The 16,262-nt window shown below is 33.5% G+C and overlaps 1 protein-coding gene and 1 non-coding gene across 2 annotated transcripts in view; one reads left to right on the top strand and one right to left on the bottom strand.

Moving 5' to 3' along the window:
• The window catches only part of LOC125049664 (calexcitin-1), a 48,982-nt gene extending 33,432 nt beyond the window's left edge, over nt 1–15,550 (bottom strand). Inside the window, exons 1-2 of the mRNA XM_047649062.1 lie at nt 15,463–15,550; nt 1,643–1,668 (exon numbers count right to left, since the gene is read on the bottom strand). The gene's annotated coding sequence lies outside the window, so the exon portion shown is untranslated. The remainder of the gene's footprint in view (nt 1–1,642; nt 1,669–15,462) is intronic.
• On the top strand, nt 8,608–8,678 carry Trnag-gcc. Its single transcript has one exon. It is a non-coding gene; the product is annotated as a tRNA-Gly (tRNA).
• Nucleotides 15,551–16,262: the final 712 nt, after the last annotated feature.

Below are 16,262 nucleotides of genomic sequence, written 5' to 3'. Positions count from 1 at the left end.
GATTTTGTCCCATTCGGTGTCGAGACCCTTGGTCCGTGGGGTCCTACCGCTATAAGGCTTTTTAAGGTTAAAAGGTTATTCAACATCACAGGAGACCGAAGAGCTGGTAGCTACCTCGGACAAAGATTTAGTCTAGCTATTCAAAGAGGGAACGCTGCCAGTATCTTCGGAACCTTGTCTAAAGTGAATTTTAATAATATATTTTAGTTATTATATTTTAAGGTTATGTTTTTCTGTTATTAACTAAAACGTAGATGAACAGAATAAATCATAAAAAAATATAAAAATAATGTTTTGTGAAATACATAGCTAATATTGAATATTCGCTTGCGATAAAGGACAACGTAAGATACCCGGCATCCAAGAAAATTAACAGTGAAATAAAAAAGATACGAACGATACAAATTTCTATCTCAGGGGAAGACCGTAGACCGACAGATGTAGCCATTGGGTATTTTTGTTTTGACATTATTGTTAACATTCATAGCGTATACGAAAATAAAATAAACGACATGAATAATGTATTAGGGAACAAATGTTTGTTTCTTCAACTTACGCAAGAGATGTACTACATAATGTATTTATAAAATACATGCATTTGATGTACGGGTCGTTCTTCTTCTTAACTTACAAAAAGTTGTCTCCACCAATGAACAAAAAAAACAGGGAAATTACCATAAATTTTTCTTAATTGTTCGTATATTTCAACGTGCACTGCCTTGCGATTCTGTAACTTACTTTTCGAACTCACACAGCGGTTTTCGCATCGGCGGTCGCTCTCAAACCAGTCGTGAAGCTGTCATTTTATGATTTGGCATTCTGATAAACAATAAACTACAAGCTCCCACCTTTTTCAAAAAGTGAGTTACAGAATCGCAGGGCTGTACTATACTCATAATGGCTGTACACGATTAAATAACATATGTATTGAATAATTTAATTGTCAAAAGTACGTTACAGAGTAGTAAATCCGCGTGGAAGAAGTGTATATTATACAAATCAGTGTCTCCCGCTGCCTCAACTTGCGTATAATCCATAATATTTCTAAAAAATTATATGATGACACAAAACGTAAAAATATCTTATAACTCCGATATAATATACTCCTTTCATGTTATAGCAACCATTATTTTTATCACTTTCAATAAAATATTCGAAAAATCTCAAATACTTGTCGCATAAATGTCACCGTCTCATTCCTATACATAAAATATTTTTCTCGATTGGAAATCCGAATAAAATGCTATCTAAAATCGAAATTATGAAACAGTTTTCCGCTCAAACAGACGTCAAATTATCACTATTATGCAAATATAAATGGACAATACATTCGTATAAATTGAAAGCGCTTTGAGAAAAGGATTATATTTTGGTATTCGGAAACTGTATAAATCTTCCAAAGGGATTAAAATGTATGCGCTTATTGAATGCGAGTTCAGAGTGGAGCGATCGGCTTTTGTTTTATCGTATATAAATTTGACATTTATTGTGTTCTGGCTTTGGTAAACCTTTGAATGAAGCGAAATATAATTACAATTAAAATACACATTAAAATGATATAATGCCCAACTGTTTAGCTTGAGACTTCTTACATATCTTGCTGAGTGGCTAGAAAAAGTAAATTATGATTCCATTAACTTACTTGTTATTCGAAGGATGACACAAGATCTGAAAAGAAACAAAATTTCTAATTAAAACTTAATTCGTTATAAAATTGTTCCAATGTTTCCTAATTGTCAAAGTTTTCTTATTCTTTTCATCGGATAATCTATGTTCATGTTTCTACGTACTTAATAAAGACAAACATTTGACAATCTGGCACAGTACAAATATGGTAATATTTGTACTAATCATACATACATTCGAAATTCAAATATAGAATCACATAATGGCAGCTCGAAATCATATTACCGAGTTATAGTAAACGTTAATTAGGTTTTTGGTAAATGCAGACGGACGTAGAATTGTGTCTGCCTCATTCTCAATTGGACTTCAGCCAACAGTCATGACAAACCTTTTGTTTTTTGCATCAGATATGTGTATTACAGCAGTCCCATCCGATCCCATCAAAAGGCTATTTGTACTACCCAAAGGCGCCCATAAACTGTGGTTTCAAAGGGTTCCTCGATATTTAAAAAAAACGGTGCGTGTACTTATGTACGCGCGTAAGCAGTTATACTTCTTTGGCATAATTAAAAAATAGTTTTTGATTGCATGCAAATAATTAATTACAATTAAATAATCAAATATTGGAAAAGGAGTCACTATAGTCAATAAAGCTCAGTTTACATTTGAAAAATTAAATAAATATAATATTAATTAATATTGATTTAAATATTCAAATTAAATCACTTCTGATTATAATTCAGACGCACATATAAAGTTCGCACATAATGAAAACACGTGTTTTAAATGTACAAACTCAAAGCTTGTGGATAAATACACACTACACAGTGAACAGAGGCGGTGTGCGTGCCAACATGCGCCACTAACTTCATACTGATAATTTTGTGTAACGGTGCGCGCGCATCGTAAAATTTCACTCTCATCAATTTTTCATAACGCGCCTAAAGAAGTATAACTTCAAAAAAACAATTCACAGTTTTTATAACCATGGTCCTAGACTCCTCGAATATTCATTATTTATTTGAAATAAAACAGATCACACCTTACTTTACATGAACCATTTAACCAAAATACTTTCGTGACAGCTGGAAATAGCGAGAAGTATCTTTGGAATTAAACTAAAGAAGAATGTATCCGCAGAAAATCAAAATAATAGACGCTGAGCAAAACGGTCAAAAACAGTAACTAAATGGACTGGACCAAAATAACAGAGGAATTAGGGATAAATGGGCTGGCGAGATTGAAAGAGTAGCTGGCCAAAATTGGATGCTGACGGCAAAAGATAAAATAAGGTGGGAAAAGTTAGAGCAGGCCTTCTCCAAAACGGGGGCCGCATCTTAGAATAATAAATTGTATTATATTATTATTGTATATTGTATGTAAACTAGGTTTGCAAAAATAAGGCTTTTAAGTTAAATCTTATCTAATACCAACTTTAGTAAACGTCCAACTCGAGTACATTTGCATACAATTGTCAACTTTGTCGCGTCTGCCTTATCTTATAAATGAACTCGTGAATATTCACAGATGTTACAAGGAAACTCGTTTTATAAAGAAAATGCATTGGGTTTTCTATTTATTTTGCATACGTTGATAAACTTCTTTTAAGTCTACAAGAACTCAGAATTTCCATTAGTTGATAAAAAGAACGTACAAAGTTTAAATTAATCAGTGGCTACAAGCATTTTAGGTCTGGGCCTCAGACTTCTGAGTCTGTTTCGTAAAATTTTTCAATCTAATAGACAAGTAAGTAATCAGCCTCCTGTGCTTGAGAGACGCCGTCGACTTTTAGGGTCTAAGGCAAGCCGGTATCCTCACGATGTTTTCCTTCACCGTTCAAGCGAATGTTAAATGCGCACATAGAAAGAAATTACATTGGTGCACAGCCGGGGATCGCACCTACGGCCTCAGGGACCTCGCACGCTGAAGCCACTAGGCCAACACTACTCATAATGCAAAGTATCTTGATAAACTTATTTCTTTAAGTCTATAATAACTTCTTTGTTTGATTAAAAAGAGACTACAAAGTTCAAATAACTATTTATTCTAAATTTGTCACAAAAGCTGTCATCGGATTTGTTAATCTATAGTTAAACCGCAGTTTTCTAACTTCAAATGATTTAAACACAATTCATAATAGGTACCTGAACACCCGCTGGCATTTTATAAGAGTTTTCTTTCTTAAGTTCAAAATTTATTGCCGAAGTTAAATCAAAACTTTTGAGGGCCATATAACTTGTTTTACACTGTATCAAAAGGAATTCGCTTAAGTTGTATTTAATTTAATTTAGATATTAAAACAAAGAACGCATTTTGATGTGTATTATAGTTTTGATTCTCGAAATCTCTCCAAAATATTTTTAAATCTCAACCTTAGTCATAAACCCTGTTAAAATATTTGTTATAGTGATGGTAAGCGATAAAAATACCTGAAACTGAAAATTGTTCATATGTTCTTTTGTTCATATACTAGGTATATTAAAATACATTTATTCATTATTATTATTATTTATTAGCTTTATTAATGAATCCATACAAAAATGGTTAGTAAACATTTCATAATATGAGTATTACTTGTGTTAGTATAAGTAGTAAAAAATTATTTTTAGTGTTCCAGTATAGTATGGCTTCTTTCAGGGCCATACTATACTGCCTCCTCAACCATTTTCCATTTCTCATTTTTTTCTATGAGTTTTCTGAATGCATTGTTCAGATCTGTCTTGTTTTCGATGATAGGGATCTTAAGTTGAATGTACATAATTTTAATTAATGTGACGTGAAGCGCCGTTTTTTATTTTGATGATTGTTCTTTGTTTTTCATATGTAATGGAAGGTGGTGGGCCCTTTCCCCTCGGGGACCAGTGGGATTAGGGAGTATTATGTTAGCGTGGTAATATTTTTTTGGGTTTTTTTGTTTACCGGTATGAAGGGTTTTGTTTTCTTTTTTAGTTGCTTGATTCTGTAGGAGTATTATCTATGTAACACTGTTTATTTTTGAAAAAGACCTCCTCCAAATCCCACCATCTCTGTCTGTCCCACCCTCTGTAATATGCTGGTTCATTAGTCTGGTAAATCCATCTTCTAAATTATCTTCCTCTTTTCCCTTAATTGTATCTTGGGCAGTCTATTACTTTTTTGTTCCACTTTTCTGTTCATCTTACCATGTGCTCCGCCCATTTTCATTGTGAAAACAAACGAATACAAATGAGGATACCCATATCTTAAAAATAACAGAACCGATTTTGAAAAAACGACTCTTAGCTTCCGAGATATTTGGAGACAAAAACAATTACGAAATGTAACATAATATATGCTACAAGGCACTTTTTGTCGTATTATATGTGAAACTTGGGTTACTCCGAACCAATTCGACTTATTTTTTCAAATACATGACTTATAATTATAAAGATTTATTAAATTGCTTTCCATTTCATTTTCGTGTGTATAATGAACGTTTATTATTAATTATAAAAGTAATATCTTTCTTGCATATACGACGACTCATTGGTCTCGTGGTTAGTACCCCTGACTGCGAATCCATGGGTCCTGGGTTCGATCCCCGGCTGAGACGAACATCGATGTGACGAGCATTTGGTGTTGTGCTTAGGTCTTGGGTGTTTAAATATGTATTTATATATCTATCTATCTATAATATCTATCTATCTATAATATGTATGTATATCCGTTGCCTAGTACCCATAACACAAGCTCACCAGCTTAGCATGGGACTAGGTCAATTGGTGTGACTTGTCTTTAAAAAAAAAAAAATTTAGAAATGTGACACCCATATCTCGGAAACAATTAAGACTGCCTTATAACAAATATGACTTATAAAATTGAGCCAAGTCGGCTTAGGGCCCTTAAGAAAAGAGCGTACGCATTCTTAAAAGGCCGACAACGCACTCGCGAGCTTCTAGCAATGTGAGTGTCAATAGGTGGCAGTATTATAAAAAAAAATAAAGTATTCATAATTTACGCGCACCAGCCCTCACATTATGTCAATGATTACTTGATATAAAAAATCTAATTGATCATAATTTATAAGATTTTCATCTTACAAGGGGACCAAATGTCCTAATATTAGCAAACTTCCAGATTGCGTGTTCGTAACTTTTCTTTTGTTCTTTTACGATGTTCCACACAAAAAGAGCTGTAACAAGTGTAATTCTATTTTCTTTTCTTATTCTGTATTTTTTGAATAGCTTTACTAATTAACAATTAAATCCAGTGCCGTAACGACTTTATATATATTGACCGATTATATCACTTTCTTTGATTATTTTTATCTTTGTAGACAAGTGTTCTTCTGTGTTGGACAAAGATTTTTGTGTTTTAAGACTTATCATTTTCGTTTCTGTAGTGCTAATTCCGCACATTCCATTGGTGTATAGCAAACCTCAAGATAACTACGCTGGACATTAATTTTGCGCTGATCGCCGAAACTGAAGCCTATTTTGAGGCTAATCCAAATCGTACTATAAAAATCGTATCCAAAAATTGTATTAGTTATAATCGTATCGTTCTCGAAGGCAACTATATTGTATAATCAAATCAAATTCTATCAAAAACAAGATTTTTTTCTATGTTAGCATATGAACTTTTCAACCCACTATTATTATTTCCTAACCTCCTCGTTCCTCTAAAATCAAGTGCAGCAAACGAAAAAATTGAACTTCGTTCAAGACAACAAAAATATTTATTTTGGAAATTTGTAATTTGTAATAACTTGCAAATGGAATTAATCATAATATTCTTAATAAACTTTTCACTCAGCAGAAGGTAGCGTAATAGAAATATTATAGTAAGAACGCAAATTTATTAAAATCAGGAATATGTTTCACCCACTAAAAAACAAAATTGCTAATAAATTATAATACATCAATTACATATATGGTTCTGAATCACCCTGCAGACACAAAGGCCGCTTCCAGCTTCTTCCACCCCAATCTGCCCCTGGCCCTCAGCCAAACAGGCCACATGAGATATAATAGGTAAGTGGACAAGGAAAACCACTGAATGGATTCCCAGGCGAACGCTTATCGTAAACGTGGAAGACAGGACAGGACGAATAAGAAGTGTAGCTGGTCCGCTTTGTCTTAGGGTGGCCAGATAGAAGTTTATAAAAGGCTAAATAATATTTTCGATATAAAAAATCTTTCCTGATTTTAAAAAAATAGTAGTAGCTGTTGTAGTTTTTAGACTAGTGTTTATTTTAAATAATGTTTAATAAACAATAAAATGTTTAACAAATTAAAAATGTTTGCGCGTGATCAATGACTTCGTTGATGTCGAATATGAGTGAAGACTATCGCTCTCGCTCGAACAACCGAATTGAAGGTAGCTCCATTAGTACTGTTTTGTTTTTAAAGTGAAACTTCTTTAGGTGCATGAGGGTAAAAATTTTACGGAACGTCACGAAGATGTGCAGCGTTTTTGTCGAAAGGTAGAGAGCGATTGAGATCGATTGAGAGACAGTGAGAAGGGTGAATTTCCCTATAGAAATTATTTTTTTTTAAAATAAAATTTCGTAAAGAGAATCTATGAAATATTAGTATTTTATATTTTTGATGCAAAATAATTTATTGAAATATCAAATGACAAATTGTAAAATAAATGCCACGTGTGTTTGCTATTTTTAGACTGTTTACAAAAATAATAAGAATATTTGATTAAAATTCTCAAGCACGTGTAATTTTCTTTAATATAACAGTGGGGCAAACGTGCCAGACGCTCACCTGATGTTAAGTGACACTACCGCCCATAGACACTCACATTTCCAGGGCTCGCAAGTGCGTTGTTGGCCTTTTAATAATTGGTACACTCTTTTATTGAAGGAAGGACCCTAAGTCGAATTGGCACAATTTGTTAAGTAAAGTTGGTCCACAAATTTCTCGGAAACTTAATATTTGATTTAAATCAGATTTAATAGTTTCTGAGACTCATTTTTACATGCAAGAAAGGTATTTCAAGTTACAGTTATTTTTTTCTAAATATTATAAAAGTAATAATAATAATGAAAAAACGCAATATAACAAATCTTTACAATTGTAAGTAATGTTTTTAATAAAAACGTAACATATTCCTGCATTCAAAAATCAGATTATGATTTAAGCCGGGCGCATACATACTGATTCCGGATCAGGTTTCCGTATCAGGGTTTCAGATTCGGAAACCTGAATGATCCGTGTGCATACAAAATGTTCGACAAGGCGCACACCGTTCTTACTTTTTCCGGACAGAAAAAAACCTGACGTACGGTTCGGAATTTCTCCGTGCGTTCGTTTTGGAAGAACGGAAAAAAACATGATGACGTCACCCCGAACGCAGCATTCGCATACATTTTGGCTCGATCGCCGCACATGTACGGAAATTTTCATTCAGAATTTCAGAATCGCGTTGGCGCTGTGCGGAGTAGACGTATGCGTTTTTATTTTATCTCGTATGCTATTATGAAGCTCATCAAAGGATTTCATTGACATCCTGTAATATTTGAAGAATTCTTCTGGGTATGCCCGTAACTTTGCTCTTTTGACATAGAATTGACTCTCAGTTACTCTTTGGGTATTCAGTGGATGCACCCAATAACGACGTTTTATGCCCTTTTTGTCTAGCGCCAATAAAAGAGCAATGAGCATCAATTCGTCTTCGTCGTCCATACTCGTGCGTTATCAGAAGCGTCTATGATCGAACTGACCGTTTAAATTCCGAATGCAAAAAACAGAATGTGTGCGCTCTCCACACGGAATTCTTGATTAGGAAACCTGATCAGGATTTCTGATCAGGAATCAGTATGTATGCGCCCGGCTTTAATATGTATCTAACTAAAATGACATACGCGTTATCGCCAGTTGTACAAATTCGGAGTGACGTCATAGGATGTTGTCACTTATAAAATCGCATTGTAGACATTATAATAAGGTTAAAATTTCTTTGTACAGTAATATTGTCGAAACGTTTGCAATATTTCGTTAACATCTATAAGCATCGGTGGTTCAGTGGTAGAATGCTCGCCTGCCACGCGGGCGGCCCGGGTTCGATTCCCGGCCGATGCAAACTTTTTTTTTAAGTATTTTTTTTTTTTAGATTCATATATCACCGTTACTACCGCTTACTCATGAAGTTTTAAAAAAAATTTGATAATGATATCATTTGCAAAATAATAATAAAATACTTAATACAAATTGTATACATGAAAGATTTGTATCCGGGATTAGAACTCACGAGGTCAGAGTTGAAAATCGCACACAACAACACTAACTGGTATATAATTTATTCGAATGCCAGATAAATTCCAAATTATCTTTCACAAAAATGGCCACCAACAATTCTATCTGTTGATCACAATCGTTTTGTTTGTCAGTCAAAAGCCTATGGGATTGCCAATCAGACAGCACTCGCCTCAAAGGCTTATAAGTCGCCCGTGGCTTATCTTTGATCTAGACAACAATACTCCATATTTTCAAAGATAAAACTTGGCAATTAAACAAAAATACTGTTTATTATACAAACATAATGTTTGTACAGATGTTGAAACCATAGATTGGTTTCACAATACAATACAACAAAAGATTATTCGCAATATGTTAATACATATATATATAAATTACGCGTCACATTGTTTGTCCGCTATGGACTACTAAACTATTTAACCGATTTCAATCAAATTTGCACACCGTGTGCAGTTTGATCTAACTTAAAAGATAGGATAACTAATTTCTTAATTTATACCCGCAATATTATTTTATTGCAAATTATTTGAAAGTACCAAAGTTTCACATAAGTTACAATTGAATGGAATAACCAACAAAAAAGCGGTCGCCATGACTGGTGTTCTACTACCGTTTCCCTTTACTACGTTATAGTTTACTACTATATAATATATATAACAAAAAACTTAGCCACAGCTACGCTTGGCCGAGTCTGCTAGTATACAACAAATTTAAAGGTTCTAATATTTTTTATTACAATACGCATTTAGACTCTGCTAGTGGGTAAGAAAAACTTTAAACACTGTAATATTATATAAGAAAGAATAATTGTTTAAAATTTTCAAGCACGTGTAATTTTTTTTCATATAATAGGTTGGGGAAAAAGTTTCTTCGCATTTTTTAAGAAAATTCAAAACATTTTTTAATATAGTTTATTTACATTTAACTAAAGTATGTAGGTACCATTTTGTTCGATAACTTTTTGCCATTATTTAGGTAGGGACATGATCCCATTGCTATAGAAATTTTGGGGCTTCTGATCAAAATACCGCGATAATTGGTTTTGGCAGTCCTCTCGTGATGATAACCTGACACTTCCTAAAGAATTCTGATGAGACTGAAACAGGTGGAAATCTGAAGGTGCAAGGTCAGGACTATATGTCGGATGCATTATCACCTCCCAGCCAAGCTCTCTTAGTTTTTGCTGAGTGGCCAAAGATGTGTGAGGTCTAGCGTTATCATGATGAAAAACCACACCCCTTCTGGTGATTAATTCCGGCCACTTTCTCTCAACTTCTTGCTTTAATCTCATCAGTTGTTAGCAGTAGAGTACAGAATCGATGGTCCTGCCTGGTGGTAACAGCTCATAATGAATAATGCCCTTCCAATCCCACCACAAACACAGTATCACCTTGTTGCGAGTTATCCCGGGTTTCGCCACAGTCTGTGAAGCCTGACCGGCCTTTGACCACGACCTTTTTCGCACGTTCTTGTCGTACGTGATCCACTTTTCATCATCAGTTATCAGCTTCTTCAAAAATGGTTCGGTTTTATTAAATCGTAATAAAGAATCAAAAATGAGTACACAGTTCATTAGGTTTCTTACAGTGAGCTCGTGAGGTACCCAAGTATTGAGCTTTTTTGTGTACCCAGTTTTTTTCAAATGCGCCAAAACTGTTTTGTGGTCAATTCCCCGTTCTTCAGCTACGTCGTAACTACTGATATGCCGATCTTGCTCCACTTTTTCAAAAATTGCATCCATTTTATCTGTCACAGGGCGACCAGAGCGACTTGGATCTTTGACATCAAAATTTCCGGATTGAAAACGCTTAAACCAAATTTGTGCTACTCTCACAGACACTGCACTAGGTCCATAAACATCGCAAAAAAATTTCGCGGCTTGTGTTGCATTTTGACCTTTTTTGTAGTAAAATTTTAAAATGTATCGAATTTCTTCATTCGATTCACTCATCTTGACGGTACGAAAAATAAATAAAAAACAGTCATTATCCTAATTTGATTTTGGAATTATCTTCTTTAAAATCTCAACTTTCCTTGATAACAAAACCAGCCAGATACATATAGTATAGCCAAAGAGATTTTATTACAAGTTCATACATACTATAATGCGAAAAGACTTTTTCCCCAACCTAATAAAAGAGAAGCAATGGGGCAGAAGGCTCATCTGATGTTAAGTGATACTACCGCCCAAAGACACTTACATTGCCAGGGCTCGCAAGTGCGTTGTCGTCCTTTTAAGAATTGGTAATCTTTTTTGAAAGACCCTAAGTCAAAATGGTCTGGAAATACCACAGCTGGCAGCTGATTTTATATTGTGATACATAAGAAATATATACCTATACATTAATATAATTATATAGAGTGTAGTTCGTAAAACAGTTCCAGACCCATTTGAACATTCTTTCACCATTAGAATACTCCATTATTCCCGTATAAACATAGCTGTACTAGGTATTACTATAAAGCAATATTACCTAAGCAATGAAGATAAGAAGAAAAGAGTTAGGGGTGTGATTTACAATCCTAAAACAGAGCGTTCGCACTCCAGTTTCTGTAATTTATTCCAAGTTATAACCTTGTAACTCCGTTAAAAATGCTATATTTCTTTAATGTTTTGAATTATACCTATATCTATATGTCAATGAATATAATTTGGACGTTTACTTAAAAATTTATACATTGAATCTATCATGATTTCTTGATGTCATGTTATACAAGAATTACCAAATAACTGCGTCAAAAAATGTTTACTGTGTAAAGTAGTATTTCCCAACGATTTTTGCGTCTAGTCTTAAGACCTTAGTCTTACCAAAATTCTTATGCCCCCCTATGTAACATACATAATTTTTGATATAAAAAAAAATGAATTGTTCACTTAATAAACATACATGATAGGTTTTAGGAAGTTCTTCACGAAACAAGTAAGTAAATTTTCAAACATATAATGTATTTTGGAATAACCCCCTTAACAATAAACTGCCCCTTGTGGGGCGTGGGCCCCACGTTAGAAAACACTGGTCTAAGGAATACTTTGTTTTTTAATTAATTACTATCTATCATGAACTAAAAAGTACAAAAACAATATTAATTATGATAACGTAATGGTTATACTGAAGTCGAAACATTTTCATACAATCCATGAGATTTTTTTCGTCGAAAAGTTAATGATTACATCATTTACGATTTCTCAAGATTTACGTGCTTATTCACATATTTCTACGTATTTCATGAATGCGGCATTAAACATGGTCTAAAAGTCCTAGAATTTGCATTGGAATCGTTTTAATTTGGATATTTTTATATTATACTTTTGTTAAGATTGGAAATAAACTGTCTTAATTATTAATTTATTATTATATATAAAAGCGGACCGTAAGAAATATGTAACCGATGTAAGAATCAGCCTCGTAAAGTCACGTACAATTTTCTTGGACAATATTGGCAACGAATAGTTTTCATCTTGTTCGTCGTTTGTGCCTTGACAGAATTGGGGCATGCAAAGAATTTAAGAACTCAACTATCGACGTCTCTAGTATAAGTCTTCGGGAACTACAATGGAATACGTAATACGACAAAGAATGGATGTTTTAAAATGCATGGAATCTTTCAACTAGTCGGTGGTATTAGCAAAAGTATCGTGCAAAAAGGGTTGTCACAAGTGATTTAGTATAAAATATTTGGTTCCTTTATGGGAAAAAATATTCAAAAATGCATATTTTTATATTTTTGATATATGTAAAAAAATAAAGTGACAGGCACCGTACTTTGTAGAAGGTATGATCCAGGATAAGGTACTACACTACACTTACGAATTATGTCATAAGCGCAATAGAGCAATCTATTGAACGAATGAATGAAATCGAATGAATGAATGAATGTGTGAAAAAGTGAACGTCGAACTCATAATTATTTATTTGTTTTAGCTAATAACCTAAATACCATTCTAAATTTCGAAATAGTCCCAGTTCCAGATTATAATTCTTTAATAGTTTTCTTTTATTAAAAACTAAAGGGGAAGGCACGACCAGTTTCAAAAAGTAAATTCCATCACAATAATCATCACTAGCAAAAATTTATTTGTAGAAATTCACTTCGCGTATTTAATTTAGCATCCATTAGTTTAGTTCCTAGTTCAATAAAATTATGAAATTCAACATGACCCACTTAAAATTTTATAAGGTAATTTTCCGGAAATATTTCCAAGATCTTATCAAAGAACAGCATTGAAACGTTATAGTAGGTATAAGTAATTAAGCTTTCGCTGCGGAAATTAATTATTTTATGACATTTTATATTGCTTAAGCTTTGTGCAGCAGCACAGAGCTCACCTGTTTACCTGATGATTTCTCTAGCCTTGTGCTTTGTTTTCACCGAATATCGAATCTATATTAATCTTTTTTTATTTTATAGAACGGGGTGCAAACGGGCAGGAAGCTCACCTGATGTTAAGTGATACCGCCGCCCATGGACACTCTATCTATAATAGTTATTGCATATCAAATTTACAAAACGTATTTATTTAACCGAACTTTGACTAACCGGGTATGTAAATTTAGTGTGTCAACTAATGTATGTTTTAAATTTATTTTGAAGTATTAACTACTGTAGTTGTAAAAAAAGCTTCTGTATAAGAACTACCTAATACGGACTATGGGAAAAAAATATTGACCCTTTTTTAAATTAAAATATAGAACAATTAAAAATAAATAATTTACCATTTTTACATCTACAATTCTTAAAATATTAATCCATTATGGAAGACACAATTTTTCCATATATTTTAATACACTTATTGTGTCGCTGCGCATTAAACATTTGCTCCAACGGTGAAGGAAAACATTGCGATGAAACCGACATGTCTTAGACCCAAAAGTCGACGGTGTGTGTCAGGCACTGGAGGCTACCTGCTTGCCTATTAGATTTAAAAATGATCATGAAACAGGTTCAGGAATATCTGAGGCCAAGACCTAAAGAGATTATAGCGCCACTGCTTTTATTATGTCGCTGAGAAATTCAGGACCACTAATGTAGTACCACTTAACCACATATGCGACAAGGGTAGGTCTCGCCAATTTTCAGTCATTTTCAATTCAAATTAATTTAACGAACTCTTAAAAAAATATAAAAGTTTCCAGGAAACTCCCAAGTGGTAGTCCCGTTAGCATTAAAGCACCTGCAATTTATTTTTCACCCAGGTAAATGAGGGCATTTGCTTTTATGGTTTCTTGGGACCAACGAGTTTCATGAAATATGTTTCAGTTAACTTTTGTTTTAAGACTGGGTGCGGACTGTCGCTTTTTCATTCATTTAGTTCCTAATTTAACTAAATATACAATTATTTGGTCGACCACACGATTTATATGGGACACCGAAGTCGCTTTGAAACGCCCCACTAATTGTGAATTCAAGTGTATTTTTATGGAATAAATATTTAAATATGAGAGGAGATTGTACATATATGTAAAGGATGTAGAGATGCGTTCGAAATTTAAGTTATTTTGTATCTATTTAAGTGTCATCGGAAAATACGTGTATTGTAGCAAAGTAAGACATTTGATTTTAAGCGAGAATTTTAAGTCGATATTAGGGGCCTCATAGCCTAGCGGTCTTATTAAGAGGCAGGTAGGTGAGGGGTACCGGGTTCGATTCCCGGTTCGAGGGCAAGTTTTAATTTAATTTAAATTTGTTCTCGGCCTTTGGGAGGGTTGTGCGGTACTGGGCGAGTGCCTAAACTGTACATGGAGGACACGGTCGAATTTCTAAAGACAAGCACGAATTATAAAAAAAATCCTATACTTGACGCTGGCTAATGCACAAATCGTGCCAGAGCCATAAAAAAAAGTCGATATTGTCATACCAATGTATGATGTCACCACATAATTATGAACCCGTCACGGTTATTAGTAAAGCTTTTCGGTGCTATAGACACCCACAATAGCCGGTAATAATACGAATATAATTGAAGAGGAATATGCTTATTTATTATTGGTTTTGGGAAATATGCAGTAAATAAAATAAAAATAATTTTAGGTAAGTCAAAAACCGTTTTATCAAGCGCTTGTCACGATTCTGTTAGCAAAAAAATTAGTAACTTTGAAATCCATTTGATTTGAATATTCTGCGTATCTGTTTCGATTGGACGATAAATACAAAATTCAATTCAATCCATGTCCACTGAAGAAGCTAAGCTTTTGGTAACAAAAGAAACTCAAAGAAAATTAAAACGAAATACACAATTAATGTTTCTTTTTAGATTAAATGTAGATACGAATTCGTATTCGCTGCAAAACTTTCTCTAGAAACTTTATCAAAAATCGCTTCCAACTTTTAACACGATACACGATGAAAGATAAGTTTTAAATTACTTTCAGATGTGTTATAAATGAAATTGTATTTGATGTTTAATATAATAAAATATATTATATTTATTATTCCTTAATTTTTAATCCATATTTACAAATTTAAAATAAAATATACAATTGCGTAATAAAACCACGCCTTACTTAAAATAAAAAATGTGATTTTAAATAATAAAACCTCTTTTGTTCTTATTTTAAAAACGTTATCCACACTGGCAGGTTAGAAAAAAATCGAAATTGGAACTTACCGTTCAGTAGTTGGGTGCCGGCTGTCCCGTCACAACGTTCAGCGAATAATGCCGTGCGGCAGCGGGTCCCGATTTAAACTAAACTCTACGTATTGCAGTGCCGAAGAAAAGACTCAAAGATTGATCGTTGTAACCCCAAGGGTGTTTCTGTACATCCTTTAACACCACAAATCGACTGTTGAAAGTTTTAATAGAAGTCGATTAACTGCAATGACTTGTGGGAAAAGTTGGAGTTACCGATCAGTCTTCACGAAAAAAGCTGGCGTTTGTTTTGTTCTTATGATATAATTTATGCTGAGTATGGAACTTTCTAATTAGGAGATAATGTTTATCTTACTTGGAATATTAATCAAAAAGTGTTGTTCAGATTTGTGTTATCGATGTATTACATAACTAACCGCGGAGCTGAACAACAAAATTACGTCTTATTCAGGCTTTGGGAAATTATGTTTTCATAAAAGTTATATATTTAAGTTATTAATTAGAAGCGCAAAGAGAATGTTAGCAATTACCGCAAACTTGAAGCCAAAATTAGCAGTTTAGTTTAGTAAATCTATAAAGATAAAGTCCAATAGGTCGACTACACTTATATTCTTTATAGGTAACATAAGTTTCACTTAGATTCCTTCAATAAGTCCCGTAAGTAGAAGAACCCTTCAATAAGTCAAGTTAGTTTTTTGTTAGTCTAGCGTCTCATCCCCACTAACCCTAATTTTATGTTTGTTATAAGTTCTAGTTTTAAACGATTAAAGCCAGTTGACACCAAAGAGTTTCATTTAACATACATTTATCCCTTCAAC

This window comes from Pieris napi, chromosome 5 (assembly GCF_905475465.1).
Source record: "Pieris napi chromosome 5, ilPieNapi1.2, whole genome shotgun sequence".
Taxonomy (NCBI): Eukaryota; Metazoa; Arthropoda; class Insecta; order Lepidoptera; family Pieridae; genus Pieris; species Pieris napi.
This window is presented reverse-complemented; position numbering and strand designations above follow the sequence as displayed.